Below are 15,481 nucleotides of genomic sequence, written 5' to 3'. Positions count from 1 at the left end.
ACTTTCTGACGTTTAGTCCCTTTAGTCTTTAACCCAGAGCAGCCACTTCCTAAAGCCCCACGCTTTTCCAGGGTGTCACATGTACACTGTCCCACATTAGGGGTCTGTCTGTTTCCTCTCAGTGTGTTTAGCTCACGTCCCTGTATCTGCTGTAATGGGGAGCTAGGTCTGCAGGTGACCTTCTCCATTTCCCACGGCCTCAGTGTGATTTCGGTGTCGGGGCAGGAAACATCGGTCCCTCTGTGGGGAAGATGTATTCCCCCTCTGAGGTTAGAGAGCCATCCGTGGGGTGATATCTGGCACCCGTGTGAATTTTAACACTCCTGGATTTTCTCATCATTCCTATAAGACCTCTTGTCTTCATCCTAGGCTGTTCTCCCTCAGCTCTGCGTCATGAGCTCAGATCCTTTACAGAATGCCAAGTAGGATTTCTTAGCTTCCCTTCAGGTTTCTGCAGAAAACCTCCCGCAGAGATCGGAACATTGTCTAAGTCGGCAGGGTGATGGATGTTTCCTGTGTCCCACGGTATGCTTAGAGTTTGCTTTACTCCTTCTGGAGGGGGGCAGGGATCTGTCCAGATGCAGCGTGTGTCCTCAGAGGGGCATGTGGCTCCTCTGCTCACTTACCCCTGCGTCCGTTTCCCTTTCTAGATTCATCTCTGCCAACCCGATTCCCAGGTCTAGGGGCTATCATGCCTCCATTCCCCTGGATGACGTGTGTCCTCCTCAGCCTGTTCTCTGAGTATGAAAGTCCTGTGCTCAGAGCCACTGCTTCGGGGGTTGGGGTGGCCCCAACCTGTGTCCCTCCCTCTTGCCACCTCTCGCTGCCCACCCCATCAGCTTTGGAAGTGGAGTCTGTGAGCAAGTGCATGAAGAAAGGACTGGCCAGAGGAGAATGGCTCCTTCCTGCTTGTAATGGAGCTGCTGGCTTTCTGGCTCTCTGTGGATTTTGTGTTTTGGAATTTGGGGGGAGGGATGAGGTCTCCTATCTGCCTCTGGGCTCCTCCATCCAAGCTTACAAACTTTGTGGTTAGGAATGGGGATAGATTGACTGTTAGACATATTTTTTAGTGGGGACTCACCCCCACCCCCACCAATGTTTTAATGGGAAGAGGGAAAATTTATGTGGGAACTGACACCCAGGCTACCCGGAGCCATGTGTCCAGGTGTGAAGGCCCTTTGGAGTCGTCGGGACAGTACCTGGCTCATTCCTACCTCTGTCTGGAACCCCTCTCCCCCAGCCAGCCTCCCCATTACGCTGTCCTTAGCTCCCCCTGAGTGCCTTCTGGAGGCTCCAGCTCCCCCACTAAAGTCCCTTTTCCTCTGAGTCCCTGTAGCATGTGGGGTCTGAGCCCTTATTGTATTCCATGCCCAGGTCTTTTGCTTCCCGCCATTGGTTCAGCCTGCAGGCAGCCTGGAGCCCCCAAGGTTGACCTTCCAGACTTCTGGACTCGTGGAGGGCATGTGGCACAGCTGCGGGGACAGGAGGGGCAAGTTGTGCCTTGGCCTTGTGTGTTGTGGCCCGGGAGGGGAAACAGTTGCTGCTGTACCAGCTCAAGGACAGGCTGGGGTTCCCACCAGGAACGTGGCTCCTCCTGTGATCCACAGACTGTGTCCCCGCAGCCACCAACACCTCCTGTCTCCACAGACCGGTGCATCGGCTCCCGCACACCCTCCCTGGTCACGTCTCAGTTCTCACAGCTCAGACCTAATTTTCCAGAAAGCACAGAGAATCCCGCCTTCCTCCCAGGACTGATGTGTGCGCCCGCAGAAGTGGGTTTGCTTGGCGCCGGGAATGCCTGGGACCATGGATTCCGTATGGACCTGTGCACTCAGGGGCTGGCTGTCCTCCTTCTGTGTCTTACTCCCTGTGCCTGCATGCCTCCACGCTCACTTTCTCCCTCTGTGTCAGTTACTTCTGATGCTCTGGACTGCTGGGCTGGGAGTGGCCAATTGTGCCGGCTCCCCAGGCCTGTTCCCTTGACCTTCCTCATAGTTTGGGCATGAAAACTCCCGGTCTGTACCTGCGCTCCTGAGGGGCTTCCTGTGAGCGGTCCTCCCCTCCGTCCTCACTCGCACGCACCTGCCCTGCCGTGCAAACGCTTTGTAAACAACAGCGACCTGCTGGGAGTGTTCTCTGAGAGTGTGTGCATGTACACACACGCGTAACTACCGCCCTCTACAAGCCCTCCCCAGAGCCCTCGGGCCCCTGGTTGCCTGGAGGGACACAGGGCCTGTCACATCTCAGCCTCTTCCTTCCCCAAACCTCACAGGGGCAGACCGATGCCTAGCGTTGGGGGGACAAATGTTGTCCTCAGGGGAGAGCAGCCGTGCTGAACGAAGAGCCGCCTCCCACATGTCCAGACCTGCCTCTTCCTGGGAGAAGAAGCATCAAGGGGCAGTAAACTCATGAAGGTATGTCCAACCTGTTGGGAGAGCAGGGTCCTCCAACCCAAAGCAGTGCGACTCCCTGCTGGGAGACAGGTGTCTCCCCCATCCTGACATTTGCTTCTAGCAGGAGGGCCCACAGCTTCTCACACCCCCCGGTCTCCTCCCCTTGGACATGGAGCGATTTACCTGGTTGGTCTTCCGGCTGCCGTTTTTCTCCTGGGTGGGGTTCACGACATCAGGACCCTGAGTGCAGGGAGTTTGGTCTGTGTCTCTTCCCCTCCAGGGGGACCACACGACGCAGCAGCCCGGGCCGGCGTGGTTATGCCCGAGAACGCGCTGTTCTGAAGCTCACCACGCCCCTCCTGGCTCCCACTAGCTTCTGGTGAGAGCATGGACACGGCCCGAGAGCCCCCTCCCTCAGACCCTCCGGGGAACTAAAGTCTTCGTCTTTTCAGACACTAGTTTTACTGCTTAACTGTTTGGTTTGGTTTTTTGGGTTTTGGTTTTTTTGCAATAATATTGTTGAGTGGATGGATCCCTGCCGCATTGTCTGTGATTCTCAGACAATGGGAAAAGTGAACCACCTAGCAAAGGGACACCGGCTGAGGAAAGTAGGGCACATTGACATCCTGGGGCACACGAAGATGCCAGGGATGTTCTTGGAGAATATTTAAGTTAGTGAGACCCAGTTCTACATCTATGTATGGAGAAATATGAATTAGTGTCCTGTGTACGCATGTTTGACCCTGTCCTGCCTGCTGGTGTTCTTAAAGGGGAAGGCATGTGGCTGGTGTTCTTCCTGGGCGGCCTGTGTACAAAAAGCCCCTCACGGCAGGGACACTGGCTCACAGACACCCTGACTTGTGGCAGGATGGCATCTCCTGGGCCCCCGTGGCTCCTCAGGCAGGCATGGTCCAGGCTCACTGCCCCCGCGGTTGTCCCTGCCGTTGTCCCCACCATTGTCCCCACACGGCCGTGGCAAAGCCTGTACCCTGACATTCAGGACCGCCGGAGCAGTCGTCCTGCTGCCTCAGACTGGGGGTGCTCGCAGATGGGCAGGGGTGGAGGGTGGAGGGGCTAGTCTTCAGAGTCTGTGTGGGGGCGGGATGCCCTCCATATGCCCCTGTCACCGCCTTCCCTGCGGGGACAGGAAAGACTTGGGGTTAGGAGGCCCCACCAGCAGGGGACCGGAGGTCAACAGCAGCCAAGTCGGGCATTGTGGAGGCGGGCAGTGCAGGAGGCCCTGACCTGCAGCAGAGTCAGGCCCCCAGGCTGCATGTTTGTTGTGCATCCCTGAGCTGCCCTGGAGGAGAACCTCTCCTTCCCCAGGGGGCAGGTCAGGCTGTGGACACAAAGCCAGAGCACCTAGACCTCTCAAGGAGGAGACTTAGGGACTCAAGGGCACACCCGCGGTGGCAGAGCATTGCCCAAGGTGGGATTCGGACCTGCTTCCACAGCCCTCCCTGGAGTGATTCATTCAGGGACATAAGGGTCATGTGTGGCAGGTGTGGCAGAGACACCAGCTTTGTCCCCTCTCCATCACGGGCCTGGCAGCCGCCGCCGTCCACCTCAACCCCTCTGACCCTGGCCTCTACCTGGACGCCGGCCTCTCCCACGCTTTCCTCTCTCTCCCCTCCACCTGCCCTCCCCTCTGCCCTCCACTCCCCAGGGCTAGTGGAGCACGTGGAGGTCCTGCATTCAGTGGGCTGCTAGGGGCTGGGCGCTGGGCCGGGGACCACAGACCCTGGTGCAGACGCCCCGCTGGGAGATGGGGGAAGTGAGGTTTCCAAAGCATGATTTTTTTGTTGTTTTGAATTTTCTAACCACAAAAGTATGATGAGTTTCATAGTGTTGTTGAGAAAATGGAAATATGATTTATGCCTCACAATTTATGGACCTAATTTCACAGATATTTGGTACTTCTATCATGTATCTGACAAGTATGTATTCTTTTTTTCCCCTAAGAAGTTGTTGAGTATGGAGAGAAACTACTTAAACATGATAAAAACTCTTTACTGAAACCCCAGATCAAACATTTTACTAAACAGAAAGTAATTGAGTCGTTGTGCTCTTTCGAGAACAAGATCTGGGGCGCTCTCACCACAATGGGTCAACACGGTGCGGGAGGTTTTAACTGAGTCTGTGGGTTGGGAAAGTGAACCCAGTGCAATAAATATTGGGAAAGGACGGAAAATACCTTCATTCACAGATGACTGGGAACATACCTAGATAATCCTTCAGGTTTTATTACAATTTAGAAAGGTAGAATTTAGAAAGGTAGAGCAATGCAGAGTTTTTTTTATCCCATTTGTAAGAGCAACAAAACTATACACTTCCTAAGGCTAAGAAAGGTATGCCGCTTCTTCAAATAAGATGATGGAATTGAACCAAAGGACATAAAATGGAATTTCAACAGCTCGAAATGTACAAAACAGGTTTCTGGGCAGAAAAGGGTTAATATCAGAGCGTGCTAGGCCTTAGGAAGCTAACATATACATTTAGGACAATTATAATTAAAATGCTACTTTTTAAAAAAGATTACTTATTTGAGAGAGAGGGATGGAAAAGGGAATCTTCAAGCAGACTGTAGACTGAGTGCAGAGGCCAATGTAGGACTTGATCTCAGAACCCCAAGACCGCCACCTGAACCGAAATCAAGAGTAAGACGCTCACTGACTGAGCCACCCAGGCACCCCTAAAAATACCACTTTCAAGAACTGGATAAAGTAACTTTAAATTTCACGTGGATAAAATACTTTCAGGTTTCGAAAGTTCAGAGAATATTCATGAAGAAAAGTGGGAAGGAGAGAGGACCAGCTTCAGTCGAAGATACGATGCAGACTCACTCCTCGGTGCCTGGACGGCCCGGATTGGGCCCTGGAGGGGTGGGGGTGGGGGACGCGGATGACAGGGCCCAGGAGGAGATGCGGACGGACAGAGGGGGCCACACTGTGATGGTGGCATCTCCAGCCAGACGCAGAGGTGGTTTACTTAAATTGTACCCACGCAGCTGTTTCTCCGACTTCCAGAGGACCAGAAAGAGACCCTGCCGCAAGTGCATATAGAAACAAGTTCTATGTGAGTTAAGTATTTGCATCCAAAGAAAACATGAAGGTAGGAGAATAGGAGCATTTCTATAAAAGCATATATTTGTAAAAAGCGTATTTCGGGGCATATCTGTAAAAGCTTGGGTGAGGGAATTCGTCCTAGCTGAGAAGGGGACCTTGTAAGCCACCAGAGAAAGGGTAAAAATATGTTGCCTTGTGAAAATTAGGCCTTCTGTAGGACAAGGAAAGTCCATAAGCGAAGTCAGAGAGCAGACAACTGATGGATATTTCCACTGGGGGGATGGAGAGGGCTAGCGAGGGTCTACGAATGAAGCGTGTTTTCCCAAGATAGATAGACTAGGATAGAAATCCTAGTAAGAAAACCATGCAAGACGTGACCCAGGAGTCCAGTAAACACAGGAAAAGAGCCCAGTCTCCCTCGTTGTCACAAAGTACGGGTTAAACAAGGATATTTGTCCCTGTTTGCCTGGAACGTCTGGCATTAGAAACCTCTGTGTCCTGAGAGAGAAGAAGAGCCTGGAGCATCTGCAGCTCGACTGGAAGAGAGTTGTTGACCTGGCAAGGTCACGTCGACGCACGCCGTGCTTCTGTTCTCTCCCTGGGCTCCCCCCGCTCCCCAGTCCTCACCTGGCGTGTCCCATCCCCAGCAGACACAAATGCAATCTGTGCTATGGGTGCTGGGGAGGCAGAGAGGCAAGATTCAGGGGATGCTAGGGACCGAGTGTTTGTGAGCCCCTGAAGTCCACGTGCAAAGCCCTGACTCCCAGGGTGATGGTATTTGGAGGTGAAGAGGTGGCGAGGACGGGGCTCTCGCGACAGGCCCCTGGTGGTGTCCTCATGCAAACGGACAACAGCGCTCTCTCTGCCATGTGGCAAGGCAGCAGGAAAGTGGCCGTGAGCCACAGAAGGGGGGCTCTCCCCAGAACCCCGCCATGCAACCACCGTGACCTCAGACTCCTGGCCTCCGAACTGCCAGAGACAATGGTCCTGTTCAAGCCCCCCCCCCACCGTCTGGCACGTTTTGCGAATGGCCGCCCAACAGGGAAGTCCCTTCTTAGTCCAGGGAAGCGCTGACCGGTTAGACCACCTGGTTAGGAAAGCGGGTTCTCAGACCTCAGCTGGACTTCCACAGCCAGGCCAGAGGGGGACAGGACATGGAGCTGATTGTCGTGCATGCTTGGGTCTCAGCCCTGATGTTGGGCTGTTGTTGATGAGATATGATGCAGCAGGGGCTGGAGGGCTTGGGGCAGAGGGATGCCGGTACAGGGTGCTTGCATTCACGGGGTGGGGGGGTTAAGCACCAGCCCCTGCCTGCTTCCCGGCTTCCTGCTGCAGCCAGTGGGGCCTGCCCCCAGCCCTGCCCGGAGGAGCACTGGGGCCCCCAGGGGCTGCTGAAGAGCTCTGCCTCCTCCCTCAGGCTATGCCCATGCCGTCAGCAAGGCCAGAGAGGGTGCCTCTTACCAAAGGTCTGCTGCCTTGTGCTGGGTACCTGCTGGCTGGAGAAGTGGATATGTGCCTCCTAGGGGCTGCGGCCAGTCCCCTCAGACTGAGAAACATCTGTATCCAGCCTTCCTGGGCTCCAGTGGGGGCAGCCAAGGTGAGAGAGAGTCGGAGAATAGCGGGGTCTGCTGACTTGGGGACAGACACCTGTTGTCCCAGCTCAGGGCTGGGATCTTGGCCATGCCAGACTTGCCAGACACCTGTTAGCAAGGAAGGGGCCATCAGTGATCGGCTCCAGGCGTGTGTGATGGGAAGTCTTACAGGCCAACATGACTGGGCCACGGGGGTCCTACATACTTAGTTGCATGTTGTTCCCAGCATTCCTGGGTGGGATTAACACCTGAATCCATAGACTGCGCTCCTCAGAGGGTGGGTCTCGTCCAATCTATTGAGGGCCAAGTGGCAGACAAGGCTGACCATCAATCCCTTGAATGTGGGGGGATCCTGCCTGATGGCCTTAAAGCTGAGACACAGCTCTTGCTGGTCCCACAGTGGCTGACAGGCTCCGGACTTGAGCAGGAACATGGGCTCTGCAGGTTCCATAACTGCAAGAGCCAGCTCCTTACATTAAACCTCTCTGTGCATGACCCATGGACTCAGTGTCCTGACAAGGACACACGTGCACAGACAGGCCCTGCCGTGGAGATACAACAGGACGCCACCTCACAGCTGCCCCTGCGCTGGGCCAGAGGAGGGGTGAGGCGGTGACCAGAAGACTGGGCAGGGGGGCTGGCAGCAAGGCCTCGCCGTGTGTTGTGGGGGAACCCGACATCCTCCTTACTGAGCAGGGCTCAGGTCCCACCCGTTCCCCCCTCAGCATTTCCCCCCCCCCCAGCCAGGTGAGCCTGGTGCTATCTGAGGCCCTATCACTCCGGTGGCTGAACTCTGGGTGCTCTTCTAGGCTTCTGGGGACAGCAGGAGGAGGAAGGTTCTGGGACAAGGCCAGATGAACGGACTGGGACGCGGAAGGCAGAGCTGCCTCACACTGAGGCAGGGTGGACAGGGGTGTATCCCAGGGGCCTCGCCAGGATGGGGGTTTGAACACCATGAACATTTGCAGAGTTCCCCCTAAATTCTGTGTGTGACACTAACTAGAGGTAAACTTTTTTTTTTTTTTTACAGATTTTTATTTTGGGGTAAATGTACTTATAGTGAAATGTTCAGGTCAAACTTACTGAGTTTCAAAAAAGGAAAACAGCTGCATAATCTGAACTCTTGAGGCTGCATGGCATTGCCGCCTTGCCAAATTATTCCTTCCCTCCCGGCCTCCGCGGGTCCCAGCGCCCAGCCCAGGAGGCAGCCAGGGTCCCGGTGTCTCCACCATCCTCTCGAGTAAGTGGAATCCTATATGCAGAAGACTCCTTCCCCTGAGCACGTCTTCGAGGTCCCCCCAGTGACTGCCCGACATTGCAGGTGTCTGAGGCCCTCCCTCCCCGCCGCTGAGGAGCACCCACTGCGCGCTCCGGCCCTCCTCTCGGCAGGTGTCCAGCTCCCAAGGGGGACGACAGATGAAAGTGGTACAGCCACGCACGTGACACACTGAAAGTCACGCTGCCTGTGAGGACAGGGCCTCAACCCGAACCCAGCAGCCAGCCTGGTGCCAGAGCCCAGATGTCCTCCCCGCCGCCGTCCCTGGCACCCAGTTTATGTGGCACAAACACAAAAAGGGAGACTATTTGGCTTGAAAAAGAAGGAATTTCTGCCACACAGACGAACCTGGAGGATGCTAGGGAGCAGTGCCAGGGGAACGTCCTGGAAGGGAACACATCCTGCGTCTCTGCCTGGGGTCTGAGCAGCCCTGGGAGCACAGGAACGATCCTTCTGTGGCTTCTGGGAAAGCAGGTGAGAAGGAGACCAGCCTTGCCGGGACGCTTCCAGGACCCCTCTTGAACTCTCCACTCCCAGGCTGACACCCAGGGTCTGGCAGGAGAGGACCCCAGAAGCTCCGCCGCTTGGGTCTAGGGTCCTTGGATCTCAGGGGGCAGGCTCCCCACTCTGGGAAGGAGGAGACACCCCCTTCTGGAGAGGACAGACTCCATTTGCTCATATGAGAGCCGAGTCCATCCCCAAACCCTCTCTGGCAGTGCACAAAAGTGTCTGCTATTTGCAGTCATTCTCAGAAGTTCAGGATCGTTCATTCATTCATTTGTTCACACAAAGAGCATTCACTGGTGACCAGGTGGGAGACACAGAGCTGGACCCCGGGAATAGCTACAGCAGAGTCCAACCTGCCCCTCCTGGATCCTCCAGGCCCGGGCCACAGAGGACGGGGATGGCAGAGAGCTGGGACAGGCCTGGCAGGGGAACAGGGCTCCAGGCACGGAGGACCTTCAGGGATCCTTACTCTGAGAGCTGAAGACCCAACAGGGAGCCCGGTAGGTGGGAGGGGCAGCATACCCGATGCCCTTGGGAGGGGCAGGAGCTGGTCTGCGGTGGAGGGCCCGTTGGTATGTGGAGGAGGGGGGGCATGTTCCCATTCCGTGGCTGCGAGAGGCCCCCGGGGGAGTGATAACCAGGCGGTGCTGTCCGCGGCAGCCATAGCTGCTGGCACTGTCCAGGCCCCTGTCCAGCCTTGCTGGCTTCCAATGCGGGCTTATCCTGGGGGGCAGAGCCTCCTGGTCCCCCCAGAAGGTCTGCTTGGTCCCCCAGGGGCCTCTGGGCACAGAGCACCATGAAGGCTTCAATGTCTGTGTTGTGGACACTGGTGGAATTCAGGGGGTTTCCGAACTGGCCCACACCTGACTCTTTGAGCAAGCCTCCCTGGGGCAGAGTCCTTGGGACCCAGCATTTTATGGGCCTTTGGGCTGAGATCACAGGCTGGTGGGGTCAGAAGCTCAGCTCACCTGTGCCAGGACCACTCCAGGACCTGCTTTCCTTCCCCCAAAGGCTAAAAAGCAAAAACCTGAATCTCCAAAGAAGGCTGCCCACATAGCATGTAAAATCATCTGTGTCCCCCAGCAGGTGGGTGTACCCCAGCTGGGGATTTTCTCTGGATCTGGGGGCACCTGGGCGGAGCGCCTGCACCAGCACCAAGCTGAGCCCTGGGGCAGGAGCGCGCACCACAGGACGGATGGGCCTGCAACCCTCCGTGTGCGGCAGGCTGACCTGAAGTTGCCGGCAGCCGGCCACCCACAGGTGTCCTTGTGGGGGGCTTGAGAGGAAGGGGTCAGCCTGGGAGCAGGTAGGACTGTCCTGGGAAGGCCTCCAGGGGCTCCAGCTGCCTCCCAAAGGGCTCCCACGACCCCGAGATCATGACCTGAGTTGAGACCGAGTGTCCAAAGTTTAGGGGCACCTGGGTGGCTCTGTTAAGCGGCTGCCTTCAACCCAGGTCATGATTCCAGGGTCCAGGGATTGAGCCCCACGTAGGGCTGCTTACTTGGCAAGGAGTCTGCCTCCCCTCTGCCTCTGCTGCCACTCTCCCTCTCTCTCAAATAAACAAAATCTTTAACAAAGAAAAAGAGCCCACTGCTTAAACACTGTGCCACCCAAGCGCCCCAGAAGCTGGAAATTCTAAAAGCATGGCTCAGCAAGAGGCTCCCCCAGTCTTACCAAGTCTTACTGACAAGTTTGGGAGCCACGGGAAGAGGTGAAGGACATCAGCTCAGAGGCCTACATTCAGGGACAGAGACCTGGAAACCCGGTCTCCTGGCTTCACCAGATGGTGACATTTGTCTAGTAAATAGAAAAACCACAGGACTGTCAGCAACACGGACTGAGTGAGGGCAAGGAGCTGCCCCTCAGCATGGGGTGAGGTCATTCCACAGGAGCTCCGCCTGGCTGCGTGGCGACGTCACCAGGTGGGCGTTCCACCTGAACGTGGGGTGACGTCACTGGGCCAAGGGACTCCAGGCCACATGGAGGCCGAACAAGCTTGGCAAAGGCTGGAGAAGGCTCAGGCTATGGGAAAATGCTTAAAGATATATTGGTTTGACAGCTTTTTTTTTTTTAAAGCCTTTGTAATGTAGATGTGTGGAATGGTTTCCCTAGTGCCCTAGGGTGGTGGGCAGCCCTGCCAGGGATAATTCTCCGGGGCAGTGTCCTCCAACCTCCTCCGTGTTACCAGGGGCTGCATCTCTACCCTGAGCACTGGCTGGGCTGCTTCAGCCCCAGAGCCAGGAGGGATGTGGGGGTCACCCAGGCCGCCCACACCCCTCAGCGAGCCGGCAGGCCCGCTGTCCGGGGGCTCTCATTAAGAGAAAGGATGCAAATTAGCATGTGCGGTATAAAATTGACTATTTCCTTAGACTAAGAAATCACAACAAATTATAGATCTCAATAAGCTGGCCCCACAGACATCACAAAGATGGCACACAGAGACGGAAATAACAAAGCAGTCTATAAATGATCGATTACCCGCTGTCAGTAGTCCATCACATGCCTGCCTACATGCTATGGCCTCTGTTCTTCCGTCTCTTGCTAGGACAGTGATTTTCTATCATTGTTTCTGTAGAGAGAATGTGAAGATAATTCTGTATTTTCTGTAAGCATGGTGGATCCCAATTTCTGTTTTACCACTGATAGTTTGAAAACGTGTTTCTTCCGGCTTCTTTCCTTGGCGCTGGTGACGCAGCATCTGAGCAGGGCAATCCGAGGGGGGGGCATCCAAGCTGGGGGGGGCGTGTCCTAGTGGAGGGGTCTGAGTGGGGAGCATCCGAGCAGGAGGGGGAGTGTCTGAGTGAGGCGCTCTGAGCGTGTGGAGGCCAAGAAAAACAAGGCTGTACCCACCTCGAGTCTAGCCCTGACATAAGTGCAGCCATCTTGATTTCTTGGATTCTGACCTAATCAGGTAAGCACTTTCAACAGTCCCTCTCTCCTTTAATGATTGATTTAAACCCCTGGATTCAGCTGCCTCTGTCTTTCATAACTCCCCTACACATTCCCCAACTGACCAGTGTTGACCCAAGTAGGTAGGGACGACTCTATGCCCCTATTCAGCAGGAAGAAATTACAGAAGATGAGACCTTCCACCTTCAACAACCTTAAAGATTTAAGGGTCAAAATTGTTCAGGGGGAAATATGGGGGCCCAGAAAATTAAGGCCATCCCACCTCTTGTTTAGCCGATGTGGGAAACAGAGGCAGAAGAAAATCATTAAAATTCCTTACCTACTCACAAGCCCTTGAAACAGACAGAGGGGCTCTCCCCTGGGGACTTAACTGCCTTCACCTTGAGGTTTTGCTAAGGACAATCCTAGTCTGACCAACGCCCTTCCCCAACAGGTCCGACCAGGATCCTGTAAGTCTACTTTAACAATTCCTTGATCTCTTACCTCCCTGTCCGAGGTAGTACTCCAGAATAGAAGAGGACTTAATTTGTTGTTCCTCCAACAGGGGGCACTATGTGCTGCACTAGGAGAAGAATGCTGCTTTTACGCAGATCATTCGGGAGTAATAAAGGAATCCATGGCTAAGGTATGAGAGGGATTAGCTAAGAGAAAGAGAGAGAGAGAAGCACAGGAGAACTGGTTTGAGGCTTGGTTTAATAAGGCCCCCTGGTTGGCCACCCTAGTTTCTACCTCAGTTGGCCCATTTGTTTTGCTTGTGCTCATTTTAACTTTTGGCCCCTGCATTCTAAACAAACTTACTAATTTTGTAAAGGACCGTGTTAATACCGTCCAACTCCTGGTCTTAAGACAACAATATGAAAAGTTGCCCACTCCTGAGGGCCCCCACGACTGCCCTACAAATGAACAAGATTCCTCATTATGAACAACTCATAGGGGGAAATGTAAAAGTGGGTTAGCATAAGGACAGCCATCTTAGCTTGGGCAGCCACCTCAGGCCCAAGGGCTGAACTTTCCCCAACTTTGCTTTAGTTCTAGGGATCCCCCTCCCTGCTTTAGTTCCAGGGACCCCCTCCCTGCTTAATTCCAAGAAAGTACCCCACCCTGCAACTCCCCGGCTGCAGCTAATCGGCATCTAGGCGGTTGCAGCACGGGGATCAGATGTTGAAGAGACCTTAACTTACTAAACCACCAGGGGGGCGCAAGCCAAAAGTATATATGGTCTCTGAAGTGATGGGAAGTTACTGTGAGTTGGATGTTTTTTTAAAAATGCTATATAAACCCTTGGCTTTGAGTGCTCGGGGTCCTTGTAGAAACCCGCTGCGCCAGGCAGATACTCAGACCCCAGCTAGCTGGAAATAAACCTCACTGTGTGACTTGCATTATCGAGAGTGTCCTCTGTCTAATTGAGGGGTGGTTGACTCCATACCCTAACAAGTGGAGGCATCTGAGTGGGGGGCATCTGAGCCAGGGGTCCAAGCGGGGACATTGAGCAGGGACTGCGCCCCTGAGCCAGGTCCTAGCAGCCCCCACCCAGAGCGGCCGCCCGTGTCCTTGCTTCGCGCGGCTCCCAGGCGCAGCCCCAGCAGCTGCGCCCTCCCCTGCACATCCATGCACGGCCACGTGCCTGTGGGCTCTGGGCGCCCGGGTCTGCTCCCCAGGGTGGGGCACGTACAGGTCACACAGCCCCCGCTGCTTCGCATTAGGGTCCTGATCAGACCTGCTGCTCTACCTTGTTCTTTAATGTGATCAAGAAAAGGAGATCAAAACTGTGTTACATGTTGTTTAAAAAATGTTTTCATAGTTGTGCTTCCATGTAATTCACTGATTTTTGTGTTATGCATTTGAAGACGTGATTCTGAGAGAGGTTCTAGAGGCCTTCGAAGACTGTGGGGGCCCCAGGGCCCTGATCCAGATCAAGAGAGTAAGAGACACCGAGTCAGATCTCACCTGTGTCAGAGGCCATGCCATGGCCTCCCACAGTCTCCTAAACCGCAGCTTCTCCCCTCGGCACGGTCGGTGTTTGGGGTGACTCTTTGTTGGGGGCTGTCCTGTGCAGGCAGAGTGTTTGCAAAACCCCCCGAGCTCCACCCCTGGGTGCCAGTAATGCCCATCCCCCCATGGTGTGACAGCCCAGAATGGCACCAGCCAAATCCCCCCCGGGGAGCAAGAGCTCCCCTGCTGAAAGCCACTGATCCTGATAAGGCCTCCCTGCTGAGCTTTCTATGAGGCTTTTATAAAAGCCCATACTCATCCTCATTGGGACACCAGATTTCAGTAAGTTCAGGGTCAAGAGGGGCTGGTCTCAGGGCCCGAGGTTCCCCCGGAAGCCCCATCTGGAGTCCCGCCAGCTCCCACTTCGGTAACTGCAACAGCAGCCCCTGGGGAGGGGCAGGAGCAAGGGCCCTCGGATGCCCCAGGGGAGCGGCCTGGATGGACAGGCCTGAAGGGCAGGGGCTGCAGGGGGCCTCGTGCAGCCTCAGAGAGTTCCTGGTCTTGCAGAGCAGGAAGAGCAAGGAGGCAGGGGCATCTCCGGATTCCCTGGGCATACAGAGGAGATAGACGCAATAGTGGCCGATTACTCCGTGACAGGCACGGCCCCACTGCCCAAGTCATGGTGGTGTTGAAACCAGACAAGAGACAGAGGCTGGGGCCCCTCACAGCCTTGCCTTGGTGAAGGACGTCAAGCTGAACGCCGAGGTCTTGCCTGGCGTGGCTCCGTAAGGGGCAGGGCCGAGAGAGCGCAGCCAGCACCGCCAGGGCCCCAGGAGCCCGAGGCTGACGTGGCTATGGCCAGGTCAGGGGGTCCATGGGAGCCCTGGGAGGGGGCGCTTGACCAGGTGCGGGGCCCGGGGACATGGGAACTCAGTGCTGGGTCACAGCGGCATCTGGCTCGATGACTACAAGGACGGCTTCTAGACCTCAGATCCCCAGGGGTGGTTGGTGAGATCGGAGGTTAACAAACTGAACAAGTCACATCAGACTAACTTCATTCTTTTTTATGACTTTGCCCTTTGGACTCGGGTTGGGGGTGGAGGGGAAGGTGTTCCACAGAGTCTGATCCCTTTTATCATGCTGTCTTCCAGGACGTACTTGGGGGGAATGAGTGGATGGGTCCCAGGCAGGCTGTGGTCTGGGCGGGCTGGTGGGGGGGAATACTTGTGCCCCAGGGGTCTGCCCCACGCCTTTGGGCTCAGAGGGAACCTCAGCTGCGAACAGGATAGGGCTTTGGAGGCATTCTGCGGAGAAGAACAAGCGGGCTCAAGTCCACATCCAGAATATCAGGGAGGGGACCCAGTGTCCTCGAGCTGGCTGGGTGAGGTAATCGAGCCCTCAGCTCGCAGCTTCAGAATAGGTCCTCCATGCAAGGCACGGTTTGACAAGTTTGCATAGATTCGGGTCCTGTTATTCCCGGTTTTACAGCTGCGGGAACAAGGCAGAGGATGGTGTTGCAGCAGAGTGCCCCAGGGGGTCCCATTAGTACTGAGAGGCTCCTGCCAGGGTGGGCGGGGAAGGGGGGGATGTGGCTGGTGTGTGTACAAAGAGGTCCCCGCCGTCTCTGGGAGACCCATCTCCCAGGCCCGTGGTGGCCTCTTCCACGTGCTCAGGGACAGGACAAAAGGAAGAAATCTGTCTGACCCCAGAATGGGGTTTTCGGGGAACCTGTGGAGTGTTCCACAGCAGATCTTCAGGTGGCTGGGGAGGAGACCCTGGTCACAGCCTCGCTGACCCTGTGCTGTC

The sequence above is a fragment of the Neovison vison genome, chromosome 10 (genome assembly GCF_020171115.1).
Source record: "Neovison vison isolate M4711 chromosome 10, ASM_NN_V1, whole genome shotgun sequence".
Classification (NCBI taxonomy): Eukaryota; Metazoa; Chordata; class Mammalia; order Carnivora; family Mustelidae; genus Neogale; species Neogale vison.
Note: the sequence above shows the minus strand (reverse complement) of the source record.